Below are 26,355 nucleotides of genomic sequence, written 5' to 3'. Positions count from 1 at the left end.
TCTCTCTTCCCCTCTGTCAAATAACTAACTAAATAAAATCTTTAAAAAGATAAAAATTGTTCATCTGAATTCTGGCAAAATTTCTTGATGCTTTTTCTTTTGACCCTTCATCCAAGCTTGAAAAGATAGAACTCACCTTCCTCTCTGACATACGACTAGGAAGTTGAAAAGGAAAACAAGCACCTTTCTGTATTAGAGTGAATTAAACCCAAATCCAGCAAAACCACTGGAGTGGAGCAGTACTTTATGCTACAGTGAAAGACACTCTCACAAGCAAGGGAAGCCAACAACAGTCATAGAGATTAATAGGGAGGATGTAGGAATTTCCACAGTATAAAAATGGAAGATAAATGAGTAACAGTCTTTTTAGAAAGTTGTTTTTGAAACTTTCTTTTTGCGATAAATGTATTTTTTGAGAACTAGGTTCTACCTTCTGTGGTAAATCATGCCACTCTGTTAAGAAAAAGAAATCTGTTAGAAAACATAAAATAAAGGTTAGATCATTAGTCCTTGTTTATGTGTTTACTGTTATCACAGAATGATCATTTAAAGTCTTCAGATTAGCGTGTGCCGGGTAATTTCTATAAACACTGGCCCAAACTGGTACCTTTCCCCTAAAAGTTTTAAAATATATGCCATTTTCTTTCTGGAATAAGTATACAGGGGTCCCATACTCTGGCCCTATATATCATTTTCCTCTAAAGTTCATCAGAGTTTAATTCACACGACTGATTTAATTTTCCCAAAAGCTATTTTTAAAAAATATTTTATTTATTTATTCATGAGAGACACAGAGACAGAGAGGCAGAGACACAGGCAGAGGGAGAAGCAGGCTCCATGCAGGGAACCCGACCGCGGGACTCGATCCCGGGTCTCCAGGATCACGCCCTGGGCTGAAGGCGGGGCTAAACTGCTGAGCCCACCTGGGCTGCCCCCATTAAGCTATTTCTAAGAATTTCTCACTGAATCTAACAAAAGTTATGCTGCTAATAGACTTAGCGAATGTCTGTTCTGTTTCTCGGTCTATAGAGACAATTTGTAGTAATTTGGTATCAACCATCCTGATATCTAAGCTATATAAGGTTTAAAAAAAAAAAAAAGAAAAAGATTCTTATTGAATTACTCCCATTTACTGACGGATCATTGCTCCGCTAGTTGACTCTACTTTCAGCGCTCAATTCCTCTCGTTGCATTTTGCACTGCTTTAGTCCATTTCCCTAGTAGGCTGTGGGCATCTTGGCGTGAGGACTCTGTATTAGCCAAAGCATCCCCGGAGAGTTCTCCGATTAATGTTTGCTTTATATTATTGATGTATTTGTCCAAGATTGATATCACTGCGACATTACCTATTACATTTAAATTGTTAAGTATCCTATGAGCCAATTCCCTGCCTTTTTCTAATTCAAAACTGGCTTTCAAAAATTGATTTATACAACAGATTTCTCCCTGAAATAAAATATTTAAAATGCAATAGTGTTTTCTATTTAAAGAATCCTGCGTGAATCCTTCTGTGGTCCTAATAATCAAGCCTTAATTTACATATTTTGCTAATAAGGATTTTTACTGGTCAGTTTAGCTTTGAGGGAAACGCGCCCACGTCCTCATATGGATTTGGAATCCTGAGCTCCTGCACTTCTTCATCTTTGGCCTGAGAGGCGGACCTTAGTTTCTCTACTAAGGTCGAGATGGTTCCTAAGGCCCTAAAAGCAATAGAGAAGGTAAGTGCCAAATTCCTCTTTTCTGTACTTCACTTGTATTTACTTTTTAGCAAGAGTCCAGAAATTAAAGTGTGCTCTCACAATACTCATGGAATGCGTTTTTTAACAAGATTTGATTCATTGATTCATTGATTGATTGAGAGAGAGTGGGGGAGGGAGGAGGTCTCAAGCAGACTCCGTACTGAGCACGGATCCCAGCTCAGAGCTTGATCTCACAACCCTGAGATCATGACCTGAACTGAAATCAAGTGTCAGATGCTTCACCAACCGAGTCACCCAGGCACCTCAGGAAACTAGTTTTTACGCTTACTCATGTCCTTTTGTGAAAATTCACGCATGAAATACATTTAAAATCTTAAGCACTTTCTCTGGGATGTTCCTCCTATAAATCAAGCCCTATTCCACAGTAAGTAATGAATGGCGGCCGGCACACTTAGGAGTCTAAACTCATCTATAACACCAAAAATTCAAGAATGAACGGATATTAAATTATATGAGAAATCAGAATTTGGAAAAATTGCTACATGTTCTGGAGCCCTCCATTATCTGGAGATATGTTTTTGAGATATGCTGTTCAGCTCCCATATTGAACACTGTTTGTACCATATTCGGATTTTAGAAAGAGACTCAGCTGGAAGAGGGAAGATTGCCGGGAAACCAAATTTCGCACCAGTTCTTCCGAGGTGTCTTAGGCTGGATCTCAAAAAAGTCTCCTGCATTTGACCCTCCAGATTCTCCGCTGAAATTTATACAAGCTGCATTTTAATGCAATTTTAAAAATACAAGTTAATGAACTCTATCATGGCAAATTCAGAGTCAGAAATTGTAGGTAAACAGACAGAGGCCTCCCCAACCCTTTCTCTATGGCCTTTAAATTTTGATGACCAGCAAAAGCATTTTGTGCTCCTCCTCTAAGTATCAATCTCTTATCATCTATTCTACTTTATTCACTCAGGGACTAATTACCAACTTTTTATATGAAGCAGCATTACGATAAGCTCACAGTGGCATGCTCAGATTTTTTCCACCCTTATTGGAAAGTAAACCCTTAGGTCTTCTTGAATATATTACAGTGCTGGCTTCTCAGTCATACACAACACTCTGAAGCGGAGGATACTGATTTCTGCCTCTCTGGTACCTGCCACATGGCACAGCCTGTAAATCTTCCTGTTCAGCACTTTTTTTTTTTTTTTTTCTCCAAGGGATGGGTCCTTTGCAGAGCAAAGGGGCCGGGGAGTTGGGGGCGCTGGGGGCTCACATGGAGTGTGCTGTCTTTTGCGGAGAAGATAATTACCTTTGTTAATTTTCCACATATGGGAAAACAATTTTATCTTGCCCTTTAAAAGGTACGAATGTGGGGGGAAAAGAGGCACCACTTTGCACCTGGAGAACGCGTCTTTTCCTTGAGGCTTGTGGAAGGAGGACGATCCGTAAATTGGTATACACTTTGTCCTCAGAAGACCCTCCTCCTCTGATAAGCCAGGAACGGAGAAAGGAAAGGATTCTTTCTGTGAGGGATTAATTTTTAAAATTATGCTTTAAAAGGCTCTCTTTAAATAATTTATACGCCTAATTTCGTAAGAACTTTGAGAGCAATCTGCCAATTCTTTTCCCATGAACAAAGTTCACTTGACAAAGAGTGAGGGCGCTGTAGGGGCTGGAGAAGCAAGGACAAGGTGTTTTTAGTGCTGATGTCCAAGATTAAATTCTATCCCGTTTGCAGCAAAACTTCCAACTCAGGATTTTAAATTCATCACCGTCCCCTCCAACAACGTGCTTGTGCGCCTATGCTGATTAACCCGAGAGCTATTTTTAGCAACTAGAATATATATGATTCGGTGCCTTCATATGCAAACTGCTAACAAGAAAATGCAACTCTTTGGCAGGAGCCGTGTGCAGGACTGCGGACAAGTAGCATATGCATTATTTATGTATACACAGAAAGAACAAGCCCTCACAACTCCGGGTGCTTCGGAGCTTCCAAGGCACGCTAACATGCATTATTGATCATCTTACACCTTTATGTATGTGCGGTATATGGATTCATTCATTCACTCATCCATTCATTCACTCATCCATTCGCCGTGACAGCCCTGTGCCGGGTATTGAAGACACAGGAATAAAACCCACGATCTCTGTGTCAAGTAGTTTATTTCATGTACTACAGGGAAGCAGTGGGTGCCCTGGGCACACTCAGGATGAGCAGCTGACCCAGGGCCTGAGGGATAAGAAGGGTTCCCGGGGGGAAGTCGCAACTGAGGGGTCTTGAGAAATGAATCAGAGTGCGTTGGGCAGCACATGGAGGAAAAGGCCAGGGATGTGGGGCAGGAAGTTTCCTACAGACAAAGCTTCAGGGACGGGGAGCGCAAAGAGGTTCTTGGAACACGGTAAAGGGGCTTAACTGCGGGGCGGGAGGAGAGTAGAGGGGCGGGATAAGGGTGGGCCATAGAGCTCCAGACTGAAGGACATCACATGTCACAAAGAGGCTGCATTTTGTTCTGAAAGCAACACAGAAGCCCTGAACGACTTTAAGAAGGGAACGTCAGCCCTCTGATTTAGAAAGAGCGCTCTCCCAGGTGTGGAGAAGGGGTGGGCATAGGCAGGAGGGGAAGGGGCGGCCGTCATGGGAGGGCAGGCAGGAGGCTGTCCCAGGAATCGAGGGGAGAAGCCCACTGGGCCGTGGGGCTGGGATGGACTCGAAAGGCAGCTGCGATGGCTGGTGCACCGGGGCTTGCTGGCCTCGTATTAATCGAGAGTGGGAAGACAGTGAAGGTCCTGGGTGACTTCTGAGTGTCTGTCAAGGGAGGAGGGTGGTGGCTTTCCTTTTGGCAAGAGGCACAAGAGCCTATGAGAGGTATTTAAAGTCTAGGTAAAGGGACGCCTGGGTCAGCGGTTTAGCATCTGCCTTCGGCCCAGGGCGTGATCCTGGAGACCCGGGATCGAGTCCCACATTGGGCTCCCTGCATGGGGCCTGCTTCTCCCTCTGCCTGTGCTCTGCCCCCCACCCCCGTGTGTCTTTCATAAATGAATAAAGACTGATATAAAATTAAAAACATTAAAAAAAAAAGTCTAGGTAAAGCCATGTTGAACTTTAGGCAACTAGTAGATACGGAGGAAACGGCAGGAAGTGAGGGTCCAGATCTCAGCTGAGAGGCCTGGCTGGTGGCCTGGATTCGGGACTCCTCAACGGATGAAATCCTAGGGGTTGGTGAGAAAATGTTTAGAGAGAGAAAGGGGCCTAGTGGTGGGATTCTGGAGAAGGCTAACTTTAAAAAGATTCTTTCTTGAGAAGGTATCACAGGTGATACCTTGATATGAAGACTCAGAGATTAAATAGCTTTTCTAAGATCTCAAGTAAGCCAGACCCGGGGAGGGAGAAGCTACCATTTCCAAGCCCTGGTCAATGTGCACAGGGTTTTCTACGTGTTTCCTCATTTAACACCGTAAAGGATCTTGTGGGAAGGTAGTGTTCTCCTCACTGTCCAGATAAAGAAACAGATTCACACGGGTCACGTAACTCCGTCCTCAGCTACTAAGACGCAGATCCGGAATCGTAACCGGCTCCCTGGCTCTAGAGCTCTCGAACCCTGGGCCCAGTCCGGCCGGGATCTGCCGCCTGCTGAGGATGGAGAATGGGATGTCCTAGTTAATCAAACAGTTCATTTTCTAAAGGGTCTCATAATACACGAGCGGTTTCCAGAGAATTAGGACGAAATAATATGCTATTGACATTTATATCGATATGGCTCATCCCTTAATTTATCCTTGATGATGCTGAAGGAATTCTAACATCTTCAGTGCCACAGATCATTGTTATAAATCGCAGTTGCCACGGAGGCAGGGTACGACCGAGTGTCATGGGGTCTTTTCTGGGCAATCCCTGCGCCGCCCTTTCCACTGGGACTCTAAGGTGGAGGCGCTAAGAAATAACAGTGTCTTTCTGCTTCATAGCTGGCATTTTGGAAAAAGGGTTCAGTAGGGTTCCATTTACATAGTTAAAGAAGCACTTGATTTTGTGATTATAATAATATCATTCAAAAGGAATTTGGACTGATTTCATCTCACTGACCAGCCCAGTCAAGCAAGTCATTCAATCCCTCCATGCCTGTGTTTCTATCTGCAAAATATGGGAAATAATTCTCTTAGGATCCCGGAAAAGTAAAATATGAATTAAACACAAATAAACTTTAGACATGTACCAGTATTACATACTCACACAAGGTATTATTTCTTAACATTTTTGTTTTGTTTGGTTTTTAAAATTTTATTCATTTATTCATGAGAGACACACAGAGAGGCAGAGACATAGGCAGAGGGAGAAGCAGGCTCCATGCAAAGAGCCTGATGTGGTACTTGATCCGGGGACTCCAGCATCATGCACTGGGTCAAAGGCAGATGCTCAACCGCTGAGCCACCCAGGCATCTATTTCTTAACATTTTAATGATAAAATCTGAAAATTTTACCAATAAAACATACTGATAAAATCTTAAAGTTTGCAGATTAATCCATTTGCTTCCAGCCATCTGCTCATTTTCCCTGCCACGAAGTTTCACAGAAAGAACCATCTCTGACACTGCAGTTTTCCAAAATTAATGGAAGGCACAGCGACTACTTGAAAGTTTTTTCCACCCTCAATCACAAAGAATATTCCAGAAAATGGAACCGATTCTGAAATTTCAGATAAAGACTTTTCATTCGGTTGTACTGATCTCGAAGTCCAGTTCCCCCAGCCTCACACACGGCTGCCAGAGAAGCGCAGGCTCAGGAAATATCGTCCCATCAAGAACGTCATCTGGAGCAGTGCCTGCCCTTTTGTCAATTTTTTTTGTTCATGCTATGTCATCCCCAAGAGGCAGAGAACATTTTAATTTCTCCCTAATTAAATGTCTTTATTTTGGGTCTCAATTCTGTCTCTAACTGTGAGATCATGAGTGTGTCACTATTTGGGGCCTCACGTCTTCCTCACCTGAGAACTTCAAGATGGGCCATGGTCTCTACTGTCACCCGCGGCCCTAACAGCCCTAACAGCTCGCAAGTGGGTGACCATAAAAGGAAGATACTGGATCGTCAACCAACAGGCACAGGCAGTACCCTGCAATCACCCCATTAGGCCATCACCAGCTTTTCTGCTCAATGTCTGCAAAGTACATCAATTCTCCAAGGTGGCTTTGGGCCCAAGTGACCAATCATTTCTTTCTTTCTTTTTTTTTTTTTTTTTAAGATTTATTTATTTATGATAGACAGAGAGAGAGAGAGAGAGGCAGAGACACAGGAGGAGGGAGAAGCAGGCTCCATGCCAGGAGCCCCACGCAGGACTCGATCCCAGGACTCCAGGATTGCGTCCTGGGCCAAAGGCAGGCGCTAAACCACTGAGCCACCCAGGGCATCCCCCGACTAATCATTTCAAACGTTGTTCAGTACGCAGCTAGGCTTTGACACAAGGCGCCCAAAGAAACACGGCACCGAACTCATGGACGTTAAAGCAGCCCCCTCCTTGACGAGGAACAACGGAGCTGCTGCACGCATGGGAGCAAAGCTGGCTCAAGTGTGCAACCAACTCCTGCGGCCCGACACGCGCCAGGCGTCCCTCCCTGGGTGCACAGAACATGGAACTGAAGACCAAAGCCGTCACTTACCTATTTTGAACAAAACGCTGGTCCGTGAGTTTACACACAGTTCCTCCTCAGAAGGAAACCGAGATCCTCTATCTTCACCTGCCTCGGGAACCCTCCTTACCTGCCTGCCTCACTCCTCTCCCGCCACACTGGTCGTCTTGCTGTTCTTCAATACCGCGACTTTCTTCTGCCGTAGGACCTTTGCACCTGCTGCTTCCTTATTCTGCGTGCTTCTTCCCCCGGTGCAGGACTTACGGCCTCACTACACTTTGGCCTCAAAGAAGTCTTTGCTGACCACTCCCTCTGCAAAAGCTCTGCCTCACTCTATCACACTCTGTGTCCTCACTCTGCCTTATTTTTCTCTAAAATATATATCATGGGGACGCCTGTGTGGCTCAGGGCATGACCCGAGGGTCCTGGGATCGAGTCCCACACCAGGCTCCCCGCAGGGAGCCTGCTTCTCCCTCTGCCTGTGTCTCTGCCTCTCTGTGTGTCTCTCATGGAATAAATAAATAAAATCTTTAAAATAAATAAAATAAAATGTATATATCAAAGAGATATTTGTATTCCCATATTGGTTCATAGCAGCATTGTTGACAATGGCGGAAAGGCAGAAAGAAGCTTTGGCTGAAGGATGGCTAAACAAGACGTGGTCTACACATCCAACAAAATACTAAGAAGCCTTAAGAAGGAGGGAAATTCTAACAGATGCTGCAAGGACATTGTGCTTTGTGAAATAAGCCAGTCGCAAAAAGAAAAATACCATGTGATTCCACTTGTCTGAGGCACCCAGGAGAGTTAAATTCATAGACGGGAAAATAGGATGGTGATTGCCAGGGCCTGGGGGTGGGGGGTGGGCGGGGGAAATGGGGGTTGTTGCTTATGAAGTACAGAGTCTTGGTTCTGCAAAGGTGAAAAGCGTTGGGGAGGTTGGCTGCACAAGAACTTGCACAAGTGTTAAATGTACTTAACACTCCTGAACTGTACGCTGGCAGGTGGCTAAGATAATACACTTTCTGTTACGTGTATTTCACTGCAATTTAAAAATTAAAAAAAAAATTTAAGATTTTACCTATTTATTCACAAGAGACACACAGAGCGAGGCAGAGTCCCAGGCCGAGGGAGAAGCAGGCCCCCTGCGGGAGCCCAATGCGGGACTTGATCCTGGGACCCGGGGTCATGGCCTGGGCCGCAGGCTGACGCTCGGCCGCGGAGCCCCGGGCGCCCCTCACCACAATTAAAAAATGTTAACTGGAGTATGGGCCGTGAGGGTTTCGACTCGGTACAACGAAGGCTCGGGCAGCAGCACTGAGGCAACAGGCAGGCCACCCGGGGCAACAGGCCGCAGGCTGCCGCGTATCCTCCTGGGACGCCCTGGGACGCCCGCGGCCCGCGGCCCAGCCAGGGCACCGCCCAGGCTCTGCTCCCCTCCCTCCCTCCCTAAGCCCAGCAGCCTCCCCACTGCTCGTTTAGGGACCGGACTGTGGATTCTTCGAATTTCTCAAACTGCCAGCTACCTCCGAGCATCAGGCCCTGGGCCTTCCCCGGCCTCCGAGGCTCTGCTCCGCAGTGGGCCGCGGCCTAGAAGCAGGTGGCTCCTCGCCCGCCGCAGCTCCTGCGACAGCAGTGTCCCCGTGCTGGCCACCTCGCATGTCCCCCCGACACCTGCATCACCCCACATCATCGCGGGAAGAAGGGCGAGCGGAGCTGCAGGGTATTTGGAGGCGGAGGAAAACCCCAGTCACACGACTTTTACGGCAGTGTATTGTTGGAATTATTCTACTTTATCATTAGCTATTGTTGTTTATCCCTTACTGTGCCTAATTTGGAAATGAAACATTATCACGGGTATGCATTTTTGGAAAAAAAATGTAGTATATGTAAGAGTTTGGTACTATCCACAGTTTGCAGCATTCACATCTAGGGGTCTCAGAACACTTCCCCCCATGGATCAGGGGTGGGGGGACCCCGGTAAACATGTGAGGAATGAACAGTTTTCTTGATTAAAAGTCACTTTGCCCTAAACCAAAACTTTTTCTTTTTGTTTTCTCTCTCTCTCTCTTTTTTTTTTTTTTTGCCTTTGACATACTACTCTTCTTCCGTAGCAAATTCACGGCAGACTTTATTTTTGTTTCGCGCGGAATTATTTCACCACAGTGAGCAAAAAGCACCAAGTCCATTATGTATTGTGTTTTCTTGGGAAAGATTCAAAAGGGAATTTTGGCTGCGTGCTCTGACTGTAGTGCCAAGCCTGCCCGTTTTTCTTGAATCATGTGGACTTTTCTATGTGTAGGATCTTTAACTACGTTTCACACATTCGCCAGCTCCTTCAGCGACCCATACTGAGGGCTGCAGAATCGCTCCGGTGCTGTCGACACAGCTGCGAACTGGGCCGCTCTTCCCCGGGGCGAGTGGGCAAATCAAACTCCCCATGTCTAAAACTGAGCTCAGTCTCTCCAGTTTTCGCTTTCTTTATTTTTTAAAAGATTTTATTTACTTATTCGTGGGAGACACAGGGAGGGGGGCAGAGACACAGGCCGAGGGAGAAGCAGGCTCCCTGCAGGGAGCCTAGCGCGGGACTCGATCCCAGGACCCTGGGGTCACGGCCTGGGCTGGAGGCAGACACTCAAGCCCTGAGCCACGGTGCCCCTCTTCGTTCTCCTGGCCTAGCCCTTCTCCTAGGACTTTGCGCTCCTTTTCAAATGTCACCAAGCAAGATAATTATAATGAAGAAGTGGCTGACTTAAAGGTGAAGTGGTCTAAACTTCATGAACAAATTCTAGATTTGGACGTGACGTGGAAGAAGATAGTAAAATTTTTGAATGAAACACTGGAGAAGAGTGAGATACAAAGTGTAAATGAAGACTTAAATGATATATTTCAGGCTGCAAAACAAATAGAGTCTACCAAAGCAATGAAGAATTATGGGGTTGAGACCTGGAAGCATACGTAAACCCAGAAAATGTGATTCTGGTGTTTGGGCCACTTTTTCCTAGAGGTGACTGTCCATTCCAGAAGAGGAAAGCTGGATGGAGAAGAGGAGAATGAGAAGAAGAGAAGAGCTTTTGACAGATTCAGAGCACTAAGATGACAAAAATGACTAAAATTGCCAAAAGAGGAACTAGACAATCTGAATATTTGACTGAAAGAAATTGAATCTGTAATTAAAAACCTTCACAAAAAGAAATTTGTATACCTTGATGGCTTTCCTGGAGTATGTCATATAATGTCATTTAAAGAGACATGAGGTTATTACTGTAGATTAAAGGTTACAAGCAAGCATATAACAATTAAATGTAATGTATTCTCTTTGATTGAATGCTGAATTGGAAAAAAATAAAGATATTTTGGGGACCATTGTAAAAAAAAAAAATTCACGTTTTTATGACAAAAAAAACCCTACGCCGATCACTGGGCCCGCATCTCTCAGGAGCCAGTACATCGCTGCCTCCAGGAAGCCCCCCTGGGAGCCCGTCGGTTGGTCCTGTAGCACACTCCGTTTGCCTATCCCAGAGGTCGTCCGGCGGTCAGTTCTGAGAGCAGGGACAGGTCTACCTTGTTAACGGTGACCCCCACCTCCTGCCCAGGCTTCGCCCAGTGCCTAGACGCTGTTTCACGCTGGTCGAATGAAAGAACGTGCTGTCACACTATCCACACATCAATCTTCCCCTCTGGCTCTGCAAGCTCCTCCGGGCACTGGTGTGCACCCCGCGTGCCCCACTGGGCTGTGGTCCCTCGAAATGCAGTGATCCCGTCCCACGTTTATCTCCCAAGCACGCGAGTCCAGCACCACGCGCACGAGTCGCCCAGTACATGTACTGTTAGGCTTGCTAACGTGAACGAAGCTCCCATGAATATAAAGCGGATGCAACTTAACCCCCAAGAATATACTGAGCCCTTATATGTGCCAACCGTCCCAGCTATTCAACGCTTAAGTAGTTTTAGAGTTCCTCACCTTGTTACATTCGTAACCAACGTCCAACAGGAGAACACATTTCCCATAATTTATGTCTAGAAAAAAGGGGATCCCCGGGTGGCTCAGCGGTTTGGCACCTGCCTTTGGCCCAGGGCACGATCCTGGAGTCCTGGGATCGATCCCACGTCGGGCTCCCTGCATGGAGCCTGCTTCTCCCTCTGCCTGTGTCTCTGCCTCTCTCTCTCTCTCTCTCTCTGTGTGTCTATCATGAGTGAATAAATAAAATCTTAAAAAAAATGTATCTCTAGAAAAAATATAATTTGGGGCGCCAGGGGGGCTCAGTGGTTGAGCATCTGCCTTGGGCACAGGCATCCTGGGATCGAGTCCCACGTCAGGCTCCCTACATGAAGCCTGCTTCTCCCTCTGCCTCGGTCTCTCTCATGAATAAATAAATAAAATCTTAAAAAAAAAAAAGTCTAATTTGATTCAAAATGGAGTTGAAGGACTTAGAAGGGGAACCACGCGGTTTGTCTGTGTTACGGAGCCGTACTCTGCACCTGTCGGGCTGTCCCGTGTGGAGGGGCCGCCTCAGCGGACAGAGGACATCTTCACATGTTCCTCCTAAGTATGAATTTGCAGTTTGTTTTCCCAAAGTCTTGGGGATAAAGACGAGGAAGGAAGGCTCTACTAAAAAGAGTTATTTTAAAAACATGAATTAAAATAGATCCTAGGTTTCATCAACCTCTCCATAGCAGATGATCGCAAAAACCACATTAAACCGCTTGGAGAATGAAAGGCAAAATAGAAGGTCTCTGGCTGGGAACTGCTTGAATATTTGGAGTCAGGGAAACAACATCTGAAGGGGCCTGGGATGAGGCAATGGTCTGGCTCCCCTGCAATTTGAAATGAAGCCGGTGTCACAACCGACTTACTACAAAGGGCAAATATATACAACGTTCGGCAATAGGTAGCTTTTGCAGCGCGTGACACCCACAGGTGCAGCTGCCCCGGCCGGCCTTGCAGGTCAGGGTCCTTCTCTGGTTTTAGGACCATCTGTCCCCTCAGAATATAAAATGTCCACATTCATGAAAAGCAGTGCTTCTGCGAGGAAAGCTCTTCCCTCCGTTCTTGTAGTCACGTCCTGACACAGTTTTTTGATTCCTAAGTTTGCATTTGATTTCCATCCAGGGACTTTTGTGGTTTTTGCAAAGTTTTCTTATTCTCTGAGAATAAGATATGAGGTTCAGTTTGTTCAGGTGGCAAGTGAAGACTATGAATAAACCAACGTTATCATATGAAAGAGAATTAAACAGGCAGATCCAAGTGGGGATATATTAAGCCAAATTTAAGCTCCAGTTGTTGAATTTAGCCCGTACTAGATGTCTGGTTTGCCTCGGGATAAATTCAGCTTTCCAGCTAATCGAATGAGGAAAACTGCCTCAGGTATGATAAAATTTACAAGAGAACGCTGTCGAGCAGTTCTTGTTAAAAATATTAGCTTAAAGGCATTCTTATCGTCTTTGGGATGAAGACTGTATTTGCATTTAATTATTTGACTTCAAACTTTTATGAACTTGGATCAAATATTAGCTTAGCCAATTAAAATATTATTTTGTGTGAGCGTGGCTAAGCGCCCAATGCAGTTCGACTTACTTAGCGTCGGTCGTGATCTACAACTTTCTTATTGACTTTGCCGAGATTATTATTTCTAAGGGGTGAGAAAAAGGTAACATTTACGAGTTTGCATGCACGCGGCGTACACAAGGTACTGTGTTCAAAATAAATAGGTGAAGCCTTTCTCCACGCTGCAGCATTTGTCCAGAAGAAAAAAAAGATATAATCGTCTAGATATTTCCACTCCTACAATCAATACTCCTTCATAATTCAGCATCTGAGATAAATCCTTTTCTTTAAGGCTACGGCTGGTGGTCCACAGGCCGCAGTGCAGTTGCGTTGCCCGGAGCGGCTCGGCGGTCGGCTTTGCTGCCCAGGGAGGCGGGCAGGGCCTGTCCTCCAGGTCCCGGAGGGCACGGGGGGTACTGCTCACGCAGAAGAGGGACAGGGCTGAGAAGGGGAACGGTTTATGGGAAGCTAAAGAGGAGCAGAACACTCTTGAAAACTCTTTTCAAGGGACACCTGGGCACCTGGGGGCTCAGTGGTTGAGCATCTGCGTTCGGCTCACTGGGCCCGGGATCGAGTCCCACATCGGGCTCCCCGCAGGGACCCTGCTCCTCCCTCTGCGTGTGTCTCCGCCTCTCTCTATGTGTCTCTCATGAAGAAATAAATTAAATCTTAAAAAAAAATATTTTCAAAACGGAATTATTGAGAAGAGGCATTCAACAGTCTCTACCAAATGGTCAGTTTATTGTATACAACTTCTAGGACTTATCCCTCGATGCCCATTGTGGATCGGACAGGAAACTCATAGTATCTTTCGGTGAACTCAGTCCTCTGGCACCAAGGCCATGAAATGGTAGGACTCCCTAGTGCCAAAATGACGCCGATGTGGCCATCACTGTCCTGCTGTGCTCCCAATCCCAAATCCCCCAGGTAATGTGACCCTTTGGGGGGGGGTGCAGGGCATCTCTGCAATGATTTGCTTGCAATACCACCTATGGACATGTACCTGGTATGATCAGATATGGATGAAGTCAACAACCGGAGAACCAGGGCCTCTCCGGGTCTAATTTCACTCATTTCAACAGAACTTTGAAACCGAGATAGGAATATAATATGCGTGTCATTTTAAAGAGTAAGTATTGATTATTTGAAAAGAATGAAACACATTATAGTCAAGTCAATACAAGGATGTATACAGAGTATGAAAGTTTGCCTCCCAAGCAGCAAGAAACATCGAATATGGAAAACATTACCACAATGTTCTACGGTGTTTATTGTTGGTTCACTAATTAAAACTCAACACTTGACCACTTGACTTCTAGGCTAACTCAGACACTGTATCGAGGTTTTAGTTTTGATTGGAAGTTTACAGATGTTTGTCTGTTTCACACTCTGAGAACTCATGAGAAATTCTGTCTAAAACCAGCAGCAGAAGCAGAAATTCAGGAAATTAACAGTATTATTAATGTGTCGTTTATTTTAAAGTCCAAGTTTCAGACGTTTTAAGGCCTTTTAAGGCCTATATAATAATGTAGGCTTATTGAATATTACAATTTTAAATACATGTTAAATTCAGCTTTTTCTGTTGCCAAGTTGAATTGTTCTGAATTAGAGAGATTTATTGTAGGCTCTGTGTTGGTCTGTTTCCACTTGTACTAAAATGTAACATCACAATTATTAAAATTCTTGCAGCTCTATGCTCATGAGAACCGTTGGTTATATATGCCTGTTCTAATATCCAAGACCACTCTGCAAGATCTAGATACACTAGTTACTTATTATTACATCATTTCCCTTGGCTTATTAATATCCTGCTCAGTAAGATCAGAAATTGAAATGAAGGGGGAAAAAATCATTCAGATGACCAATACTTATTCTGAATTATTTGGACTATAAAAAGAAAAGGGAGGTCTTTGGGGTGAAGAACTAAGACGTAAGGGAAACTGATGACCCAACAAGATCATTAAAACCAAATACTTATCAATTTGGAGGACATAAATTAATAATTCATCCAATTGCTCAGGGATATGTATTTGTATGTGAAAGACAGAAAATCCATATTACCAATTTGTTTTGTATTTGCTTAACCATGTGGCAGAGAAAATAACAGGAAAGATTAGTCTAAGAACTTTCAAGAGCTTCAAATATTTTGCAAAGGAAGTCATCTTTCTTTGAAGTGCAACTGTGGATTTTGCTAAGTCAGATAGTAATGATACTAAAATATCTCAGATCTGATCCTATTTGTTTTATGAAATGCTATACTCAATTCTAAGCCCTGTGTAGGAAAGGAAAGAGGAATACCCTTTCACACCCAGATATCATTAACTTAGCAGTCAGAAAATGTTTACGCTCTCGCAGTCGCATTATAGCAAACTCTTGATTATTTAGGGGAATTACTGATTCTTGAATTTCCACAGTTGGGAGAAATGAAAAGAGGTGATTTTAGATCTGTGAATACTGTGCTAGTCAACTGACCCTGGAAAGAGGAAACTGCTCTTAGTGTCAGTTTCCTCATCTTTTAAAATGTATTTGGGGGGCGGGGGGAGGAGGCGCATCTCCAAAGGCAAGAGAAACAAAAACAAAAATGAACTATTGCAACTTCATCAGGATAAAAAGCTTTTACACAGTAAAGGAAACAGTCAACTTACTTAAAAGGCAACCTACAGAATGGGAGAAGATATTTGCAAATGACATATCAGATAAAGGGCTGGTATCCAAAATCTATAAAGAACTTATCAAACTCAACACCCCAAAAAACAAGAAATCGCGTCAAGAAATGGGCAGAAGACATGAACAGACATTTCTCCAAAGGAGACAGACACATGGCCAACAAGCACGTGAGAAAATGCTCCGCATCACTTGCCATCAGAGAAACACACATCAAAACCACAATGAGATCCCACCTCACACCAGTGAGAATGGGGAAAATTAACAAGTCAGGAAACAACAAATGTCGGGGAGCATGCAGAGAAAGGGGAACCCTCTTAGACTGCCGGTGGAGATGCAAACTGGTGCAGCCACTCTGGAAAACAACTTGGAGGTTCCTTGAAAGGTTAAAAATAGAGCTACGCTATGACCCAACAACTTCACTACTAGGTATTTATCCAAAAGATACAAACGTAGTGATTCAAAGGGGCACATGCACCTCAGTATTTCTAGCAGTAATGTCTACAATAGCCAAAATATAGAAAGAGCCCAGATGTCCATCAACAGAGGAGTAGATAAAGATGTGGAGTGTGTGTGTGTGTGTACACATATATGATGGAATATTACTCAGCCATCAAGAAAGAATGAAATTTTGCTATCCGCAACAATGTGGATGGAGCTAGAAGGTATTACGGCAAATCAAAGAAAGACAAATACCATATGATTTCACTCATTTGTGGAATTTAAGAAGTTAAACAGATGAACATAAGGGAAGGAAAAATAAAATAAGGTGAAAACAGAGAGGAAGGCAAGCCAATAATATATAGATCCTTAACTCTGGGAAACAAACTGTGGGCTGGCTGGAGGGGAGGCGGGTGGGAGGACGTTCACTGGGTGAGGAGCATTAAGGAAGACGCTTGACATAATGAGCACTGGGAGTTATATGCAATGGATGAATCATTAAATTCTACCCTGAACCTAATAATATACTGTATGTTAAATTGAATTTAAATTTAAAAAATTTGGGACCCCTGGGTGGCTCAGTGGTTGAGCATCTGCCTTTGGCTCAGGAAGTGATCCCAGGGTCCTGGGATCGAGTCCCATGTTTGGCTCCCTGCATGGAGCCTGCTTCTCCCTCTGCCTGTGTCTCTGCTTCTCTCTGTGTGTCTCTCATGAATAAACAAATAAAATCTTTTAAAAATTAATTAATTGATAAATTAAAAAATTTAAAAATGAAGTCTTAAGCTAAATATGTATACACGCGCACACACAGTAATTATTGTGAAGTAGGACAGTGCGTCTGCTTCATGAGTTATCTCATCTTCCTCGGGGGAGGACTTTGTTGAACATGAAATCTCTCCACCCACCTGGTGCTACTGTAACGGAAAGCTCAGCTCTGGTTCTTCCCGGGCACGAAGCCTCTGCGGGGTTACGCACACCCCCGAGGAACAGTGTTAATACCCGAGGCGCCCTGAGAGCACCGCGGCCCTCGGATGTTCCCGCAGCGCAGGGGACCGCTGCATGCCCCCTAGGAGGCCCTCGCTGGAATCTGCCTGCAGGACCCTGACTGTCTCCTGGGGATTTTCAAACTTCAGTATCCAGGACGTGAGACAAAACACCAAATGCCCTTCACGGGAGCCTCACGGTGGCTCAGCGAGGAGACCCACATCAAGCTCCAGAACAGCCCTGGACCTCTCCTACTTTCCCAAAACGCAGTCGGTATTCAAACAGCTGTCATCTTGTGAAGTTGAGGATTTTTAAAAACATGTTCGAAACTGGATTTTTGGATCATCTGTAGATTCAGTATTGTCCTTAAGCTCTCACTAACAGAGTCAGAGATAACTGTTTTAAGCTCCAACACAGTGATATTCGCCAATTTGCAGCAATCGGTCAGCGATGGCTTCAGAGTCCCCCCACTTTTATGGGAGGTTCTTCTGTGGACAAATCAGAGTGAGGCCCCCGTTGTGGTTGTGAGGAAACCAAGGGGCTTCCATTTCCCAAATTTTAAAATAAACATTTCTTCAAAGCATTAAACACATCTTTAAAAAAAAAAAAAAAGATTCTTGATATGCTTGGCTGTCTTTTTCCCAGACTACTGCATAATTAATAATAAGTGAAAACAGTATCTTTTGAGGTTCACTTTAAACTCTATGAATGTCATCGGGATATAAAAATATTTCTATTTTTTAAAAATAAGATTTTATTTATTTATTTGAGAGAGAGAGAGAGAGAGAGAGCTCAAGCAGGGGGGAGAGGGTGGAGGGAGAGGGAGAAGCAGACTGCCCGCTGAGCAGGGAGCCTGATGCGGGCTCGATCTCAGGATCCCGGGATCATGACCTGAGCCAAAGACAGACGGGTAACCCACGGAGTTCCCCAGGGACCCCTAGGAATATTTCTTTTAAAGATGCCTAAATCTTAGATTGCATGAGGTGAACAGAGCAACTGTTTACCCTTCCTGACACTATTTCAAAGCAAACAAGTCCCTCATCATCCAACTGGTACGTAACCAAGAACACTTATTTCTCTGATTAAAACAAAAGTCAGGGCAGCCCGGGTGGCTCAGCGGTTTAGCGCTGCCTTCAGCCCTGGGCCTGACCCTGGGGTCCCAGGATCGAGTCCCACGTCGGGCTCCCTGCATGGAGCCTGCTTCTCCCTCTGCCTGTGTCTCTGCCTCTCTCTGTGTATTCTCATGAATAAATAAATAAAATCTTAAAAAAAATAAGAGTGGAAAGGAAGTCAGCTGGATGTACAAAAATATATGTGATCTTGCAACAGCTGCCTAAGCATTTTGAGTTTGTGAACTAGGGGACATTTATATTATTACTGATGGCCTACTAACCAATAATGTCAGCTAAGACCTTCATTTTTTTTTAAGTAAACTCTATGCCCAATGTCCAATATGGGGCCTTCAACTCATGATCAAGAGTCACAGGTCTACTGGCTGAGCCAGACAGGTGCCTCCGCAATGAACATTTCTTCAGCGTCTTCCTGCCATTTCATTTAGTACATAAGACAATCTGCTGGGGTTGATACTGCTTTTATTACTATTCCCAGTTTTGTGCTGGTTGATGGCAGAACTGGAGACTGGATTAGAATCCAGGTCCACTGGATTCTAAAGTTGTGCTCTCCATGCCCGTAACACCCATTTTGTGTTCTGGAGACTGCACTTTGGGCGGGAGTGGAGGTTGGGGAGAAAGCTCCCAGGCTGCACTTCCTTCCACCCTCATGAAGCTCTGCTGAGTCTCGCTTCCAGAGAGGTGAAGGTACGTATCTCTCTAAAGCCCCGTCTACCAAGCAGGTCCCTCTGAGATGCACAGATGTGCCAACACTGATGGGTCAGTAAAATAAGACATCTGTTTAAACTTCTGAAAAAGCTTCCCACCCCCCAGGCAGAGACCCCGACGGGGAGGGTGTGGGTGCGCTCAGAGACAACCCACGTGGGCATCGGCGCATGGACCAAGCAGCTTCCAACCACATGTCCATGATCATTTCCAGGACCCTCCCTAAGTGTTTCGTTGGAACCGAGTCTTTAATGATCAACTTCCCTATTTCCAAGTGTGGGTAGATCCCTCGAGCTCTCGGGTGTCACCCACTGCTCCGTGGTGACTCACGTGGGCCAATGTTTACTACTATTTGGTAAAACAGTGCAAGGCCAGCAGGTTCCCTCCCACGTTGCAAGGCTTTCAGCTGTTGTGGGCCGGAGGCTGTTACTCTCTGCCTGAGTACAGGCCTGTGCCCTCCCTGAATCTGCCGAGGGAGCCAACAGCCACCGGTGAGTGGGAAGTCTGGGACAGGAAATGCCACCACCCGTGAGGCAGGTCACAGAACACTCCCGCAGCACCAAGGACTCTTCATCGTGCTTCCACACACGTACAGCCTCGGGACTGTGAGACAAAAATGAAGGGACTACACACCGGGGAGCTGAAGGAGGCAAGAGCAGACAGGAGCCCCTGCGGATACAAACGTATTTCTGGAATAATGCAGCAGAAGGTATAAATACACTTGTGAAATAATAAAACTATCCACAATTATGCTTTCTTTAATAATTTGCATCAATAATGTACCCATTTTGGGATGCAACGGGATCACAGAATATTTATTGCCAGTGTAATTCTGGGACAGATTTTTTGACTCATGGACTTCTTTCATTTTTTCTTAATTAGGAAGAAAATTCAAATCTTATATGATTAGAGAAGAAAACAACTGTGATCACAGTTGTCTTTGCTTAGTGTATATTTGATTTTCTGCTACTAACCTTTCTTTTTCTTTCCTTCCTTCCTTCGTTTTTCTTTTCTTTATACTCTCCCCCTTTCTTTTATTTCCCCACACATCGCTACTTCATTCTTCCTACACTCTCAATTCCTGATTAAAATGTATTCGTTCATCATACATATTTAAAGAATGTACTGAACTCCTAGGACACGTATAGATATGTCTGACCAGCAACCTCTTGATGGGGGAGCCGTATGAGTTGACGGGCAAATTTGCTGTCATTCTGGATTTCCCCATTAATTTGACCCTACAGGGCTTAGGATGGCAAGGTTGGAAAGCCCCCTACTGTGCGTAATATCCTGCTCTGGGCTTTCCTGCTGGAGTTCCCGCTCGGTCTGTGGGGTGCCAGGGCAGCACTGGGCCACGGCAATGACCACAGGGCCAACATCCTCCTCGGCAGCTCAGGGAAAGCACCAGGTTGTTCGGCATTAAGGTTCAAAGTGTCACGAAAGGATTTCTTTCTAACTATGTAAGACAAAATATGCGGAAAGAATGCGCTTCTGCTGCCAGATGACAGAGCCATTAAAAAGAACACGAGTGAGCCACACAGGGAAGAGTTAGCTTAGTTCACAGAGACTCTGTAATCATGCCTGGTTGAAAACCATCCAAATGATATCCTATTATTTTTAGACCTCCAATTATAGTTAGGACAACCACATCTGAAGTAGGTTAAAAAAAAAAGGAGGAGGAAAGAAAAGAAACACCTCATGTAAATGATATGCAAAACATCAACCAGGAAAGTGGCAAAAAGAAATAAATGAGAGCAAGGATGTAATTAGGGATTGCCATTCTATGAATTATCTCGACAGTTTTAATCGTTAGGGATATTGGCAAATAAAAAGGCCAACCTGGTGGATGGAGCTGCTGTCTGAGTAGCTGGGGAGAGGCGGATCTTCCTCTGGGGCAGTGGAGCAGAAGGGGAGCGAGCCTGTTGCTCGTTCTCAGTGTCCTCTGGCTAACTAATCTTTTCACAGTCCTCGTGGAGCAAACCTTTCTGAACATCAAACACTGAATGTAGCGCCCGTAGCTGAATGACAGTTCACTCTTTTGTCAGAACGGCAAAGGGAAATTAAAAATGCTTACATCATTCCTGGTTGCAGGAAAACACGGAAGGCAAAAACATTTTTTTTTAAATTGGGAAAAATAGGAAAGAAAACAATATTTGAGAAGCTCGTCATTGAAAGAGTCCTCCCCCAAAACAAAGAAACCCCAAAGAAGTCAAACCACTTGCTCAGATTCATCAGTCTTTTTAACTGGTTTTGTTTGGGGGGGAGGGGGGTATGTCTTGCTGCTCAAGGTTATTTTCTTTGTTTAATATTGTTGTGATATTTCCAAAAATATTTTGTAGTTCGTGAAGACTCTCTCACACGAATGCAAAAATTATCAAGGCCCAAGTTTCTCCTTTCTTGCTAAATATATCACATCTCAAGACAACTTTTATAACTGGGGTTTGGAACTGGATCGTAATAGTGAGCAGTGAAAAACCTTTGCAGGGGATTCCCGGGTGGCTCATCGGTTTGGCGCCATCTCCAGCCCAGGGCGTGACTCCGAGGTCCCGGGATCGAGTCCCGCATCGGGCTCCCTGCATGGAGCCTGCTTCTCCCTCTGCCTGTGTCTCTGCCTCTCTCTCTCTCTCTCTCTCTCTCTCTCATGAATAAATAAAATCTTAAAAAAAAGAAAAAAAGAAAAACCTTTGCAGAACTCTTTACCCTCAGTAAGCGGCCAACACTTTACCTACATACCCGGATACATTTCACCGTGTGTAGGTTTTGGGAATTCAGTGGGATTTACGATCTCAGGTGGTTCGGATTCAGACCTGTTAGGATCCGCGTTGGCAATCTCTTCTTGGCATCCTCCAAATTGATGCTGAAATGCTAGACAAGTCCTGAGGCCTTGACAGCCCCCAGACTATCGGCTCAAAGTTTTGTTTTTCAGCATTCTTGATTTACATGCACTAATTGGTAGCTAATGTGCTCCCAAAGGCAGATAAAGGTATTTGTTGCTTTAAAATCCTGTGTGTGTGTCTTTTTTTTTTTTCCAACATGTGCTTTGAAAGAAAATTAAACTCCGCAGATCTGTGCATCTAGGACTCCTGGGTCTGATGCAGGCTTTGGCTGCGACCCCCTTTCCCGGCCTGGTGGGGAGTGCAGGTGATGGGGGCGGGGGGGGGACATGTTCTGTGAACAGACCATCTAGTAGCTGGGGAGCCGGTGCGACAGTGACCGTCCAGAGGGCCTCGGGAGGGCAAGGGCCAGGCGCAGCGCCCCGTGATCGCTTCCCCGCCTCTGGGTTCTTCCATTTCGCATCGAGTCAGATTTTTTAAACTCCCTACACTTGGTTTGTCGAATTCCACCATTTGTCATTTAGTCTGCAAAGAGCCGGTCACGTGCTGTGCACCTGCCACGGGTGAGCATCTAACAAGGTGCGCGCGGGCCGCCTGGGCTCTTTACTTGATGTACACAGTAATGAAAGCTCCCTATTGATTTTTCTGTAGCTGCTTGTAACTATTATAGTTGATACATCAATAGAAAAGGAAAGCACAATGTTTCATGGGAGGCAGAAAATCAGAGAATACATGATGCCCTGACAGTAAATCATGGCATAATCTTAGGAGTTGATAGATGGTTACTGCTAACTTGAAACCCATGGCTTTCCTGAAAAAGACTGTCCTATAATCGCCCGATATGTCCTAACAGACTGACTGCCCAGAATAGGGCTAAGGGACACGAGACAATGTTTCATCTTCTAAAGAATGCTCCCTCTCTCCCTCTCTCTCTCTCTCTCTTTTTCCCCTCCCAGGGAGGGTGAGCGGGGGACCTTACAGCCAGGTGGTTTGCAGTCAGGAAGACCATGTTCCTCCTCCCTCCTGAAATGTCATAGACTCAAGAAAGCTCAGAGCATAGGTCCTTTCTGAGAACAGCAAACAATAGGGGGAGAAACGAGCTACCATTAACCCTGAACTCCCAAGGGCCTGGAATGAAAGAGCAGACTCCAGGGGGACCTGGGCGTCGGGAGCGGGAGTGCTCTTGGTCTGGGGTCTGGGGTCTGGGGTCAGGGTGCAAACGAGGCCTTTGCCGGCAGCAGTTGCTGCCTTCTAAAAAGTTACCAAGAGTCTACGGCTCGTGGCTGATGCTCTTAGGTGATTAAAGGTTCCCTGAAAAATGTTTCGGGCACCAGGAACGCCGGCAATCTGCCTTACAAAGCCTTTAAAAGAACCTTAAATCAAGAAGTAAGACCTGCCAACTGGCGTGCCATCCTGAGGGGTCTCTCCCTCTCCTCCCACCGCCGCCTTCCTTACCGAGGCCTTCCCCGCATTCGGACCCAGTGTTAACCCTGAAGCAGTTACACCCCTGCCGTACTTCTAGTGTTTAAGCCATTTTACAAGCATCTTATAACCTGTCCATTAATTACTGGAGCTTTGAGCATTGTTGGAAGCTCGCCCCCATCAAATGTATTAATTATTTAACAAGGAGCCATATTTTTAAGTGGTGCTGATGATCATTTAGAGTTTTACTGCTATAAACATAGAGGCATTAAATATAAATGATACTTACTAGTGTCCAGGATTGTTTTTCTCTTTACACCAGACTGATGCTCTAAAAACAAGCTAGCGATGGATAAATCGGTTTATCTATTAACTCTTTGTATGAATAGCACAATTTCATTTATTTCCTCCACTAAGTATCTACCAAAGATGACAAAATGTGGCTTAACTTCTTAGTTTTCTTTAAAAAAAAAAAAAAAGAAAGATTTTATTTATTTATTCATGAGAGACACACACACAGAGAGAGAGGCAGAGACGCAGGCAGAGGGAGAAGCAGGCTCCATGCAGGGAGCCTGATGTGGGACTTGATCCCAGGTCTCCAGGATCATGCCCTGGGCCAAGGCAGGCGCTAAACCACTGAGCCACCCAGGGATTCCCCACTTCTTAGTTTTCCATTTGATTCTGGTTCCCTTTTAGGTGTCATTCTAGGGACTGAGTGAATTGGGATAACAAAAAAAGTATGGGAGAGAATTATTCAAATTGCTTAACAGGGCTTCTAATCAATGAATATTCCTTCTTTCCTTCCATCCATCCATCCATCCATCCATCCATCCATCTGACCATCCTGGGTTGCTTGAATATCTATGGTGAGCCAAGCTTTGGGGTTATGGATTTTAAACAAATGGTGCAAACTCTAGTATAGATAATCACATGGCAATTACTACATGGAGGTAAGCATTAAAACGGCATAGGGAAATGCAGCAAGCATCTTCAAAGAAGCAACATTTATTTAAAAAAATTTTTTTAAAGATTTTATTTGAGAGACAGAACAATCATGAGCTGGGGGTGGGCGGAGGGCAGAGGGAGAAAGAGAGCACACCTCCTGCTGAATAGCAAGCCCAAAACGGGGCTTGATCCCAGGACCCTGGGATCATGACCTCAGCTGAAGGCAGATGCTTAGCTGACTGAGCCACCTGGGTGGCCTGAGAGGCAACATTTAGACAGGCCCTAAATGATCAAAGGAGTTCACAGGTAGAAACAGGTTAAGTTATATAGGCAGGGGTAAGTATCGTATGATTAGTATTATATTAAGTAATAGAGGGAATGTAAAAGCAATGCTGAATGGGCTTCGATTCACTGAGAGGCTCGCGGTATCTGCCCTTCTAGCATTAAGGTACATGCACACTGCCAGCAGGTGTGATTTTCTCAGTATGCACCATCATATTGCTATCAATGGCCTCGGATGCTACTCCTGACAAGTGCCAGGGGCTTCTGAGCATGGACCTCTCCCTCATAGAAAGGTCCTTCTTCCCTAAACTTATCTTCTCTCTGGCACTTTCCGATGTGTTGAAGGAGGGGGTGCTGAGCTGAGGGCTGCTGGGAAATACCCGTGACTCAGTGGGTGACAGATTGACTTGATGGGTCATAATTAGAAATGAAGAGGCTTCACTTCCACTTTCTCCTGTACCTGAAGATCAATTTTTATAGATTATTTATTGAGGTAAATAAAATGTATTAAAAAAGGGAAAAAAATACTCATGCAGAAACTTATTTTAATATACGTTATCAGGAAAAAAATAAAAAATAAAAAAATAAACGTTATCAGGTTTTCATTTTTAAAAATTGTAGGGGTTTTTTTGCTTAACTTTACAGTTCATGTATTTTCTCCATTTTTGATTCAGACCTTTCCCCTTATAGATCAGTGCTTCCGTTTTTTTTCAACTCTATAGTACTGCTTTCTCCCCCCATTTTTGAAAATCCTGTTTTTCTAACATGATTAATAAACAAGTAATTAATCAACTTCTCATTTTTTATATCCAATCAAAACATATATAACTGCCAATCAGATATCTATTCAGCATGAGGCAATTACTGGTAGGTATATTGACTTGTTACAGCTATGTAAAAACTAAAGAAATTTTGTGTTATTTAGCATTTACAACCTTATTGTAGACACATATGCAATTTTAAAAATGAATTTTTGAAAGTATTAACAATATCTTGGGCAGTTTGATCATTAATTGAGTTTCAGCTCCAATTTGGGAACCATGATTCTCAGAGATCCACCAGCAATTTGCATACAGTAGTGACTTAACTATTCCCCAGTTTAATTATATTTGATATCTAAAAGCCCGAAGGATTTTTTTTTATGATTAAAAATTACATCTTAAATAATATCCTAAGTTGCTTTAGAAAAAGCTCTCCTACTTTGAGACAGAGATAAAGAATGGCAGGTGGTTTCAAATACTACCTACTGATGGCTATTTATATAGACTGTTAAAAATTACAGCTGTATCATGTTAAAGCAAACACACAATAGAGCCTTTTGCCTGTCTCCACAGAATATTTCCTAAAGTAGTCTCAGTTAAGTGTTCAGAGCAACAGTCTCCATTGAGGAGGGATTCAGAAAGGCAAACCATTCTTTTCCCTTATTTACATTTGGAGCGCTGTAGATAGCTCATATTGACTGAAGAATTCTCCGTATACCAGTGCAAACCTCACGGATGTATTTCTATAAGTAAATTAAGAACACAGGAAATTCATTGTTAATATTCAGCAACCTTGGTGTGCCTCGGTGGCTCAGTCAGGTCAGCATCTGACTCTTGATTTCAGCTCAGGTCATGATCTCAGGGTTGTGAGATAAGCCCCACACTGGGCTCCATGCCTAGCGCTTAAGATTCTCTCTCTGCCTCTCCCCACCCTCTCTCTCTCTTAAAAAAAAAAAAAAAAAAAAAAAAACGAAAAACAAAATCAGCAACCTTATTAATACACAGTAATATAAAATCTTAGATTTGAGTAAATTTATAATTTCTTTTTTCTTTTTTTTTTTTAATAAATTTTTAAATTTTTTTTTTTTAATTTATTCATGATAGTCACAGAGAGAGAGAGAGAGAGACAGAGAGAGGCAGAGAGAGAAGCAGGCTCCATGCACTGGGAGCCCGACGTGGGATTCAATCCTGGGTCTCCAGGATCGTGCCCTGGGCCAAAGGCAGGCGCCAAACCACTGCGCCACCCAGGGATCCCCAGTAAATTTATAATTTCATTTCATTTATATTTTTATTTTGCTGTTTATTAAAGTACAA

General features: G+C 44.3%; 1 protein-coding gene and 1 pseudogene across 5 annotated transcripts in view; one reads left to right on the top strand and one right to left on the bottom strand.

Annotated features, from left to right (window-relative positions):
• NR5A2 (nuclear receptor subfamily 5 group A member 2) overlaps positions 1-26,355 on the bottom strand; it is a 138,371-nt gene that overhangs the window by 5,739 nt on the left and 106,277 nt on the right. The window lies entirely within an intron of this gene.
• Positions 7,190-10,539, top strand: LOC121473108 (annotated as a pseudogene).

The sequence above is a fragment of the Vulpes lagopus genome, chromosome 1 (assembly GCF_018345385.1).
Source record: "Vulpes lagopus strain Blue_001 chromosome 1, ASM1834538v1, whole genome shotgun sequence".
Taxonomy (NCBI): Eukaryota; Metazoa; Chordata; class Mammalia; order Carnivora; family Canidae; genus Vulpes; species Vulpes lagopus.
Note: the sequence above shows the minus strand (reverse complement) of the source record. Positions and strands in the feature narration are given on the sequence as shown.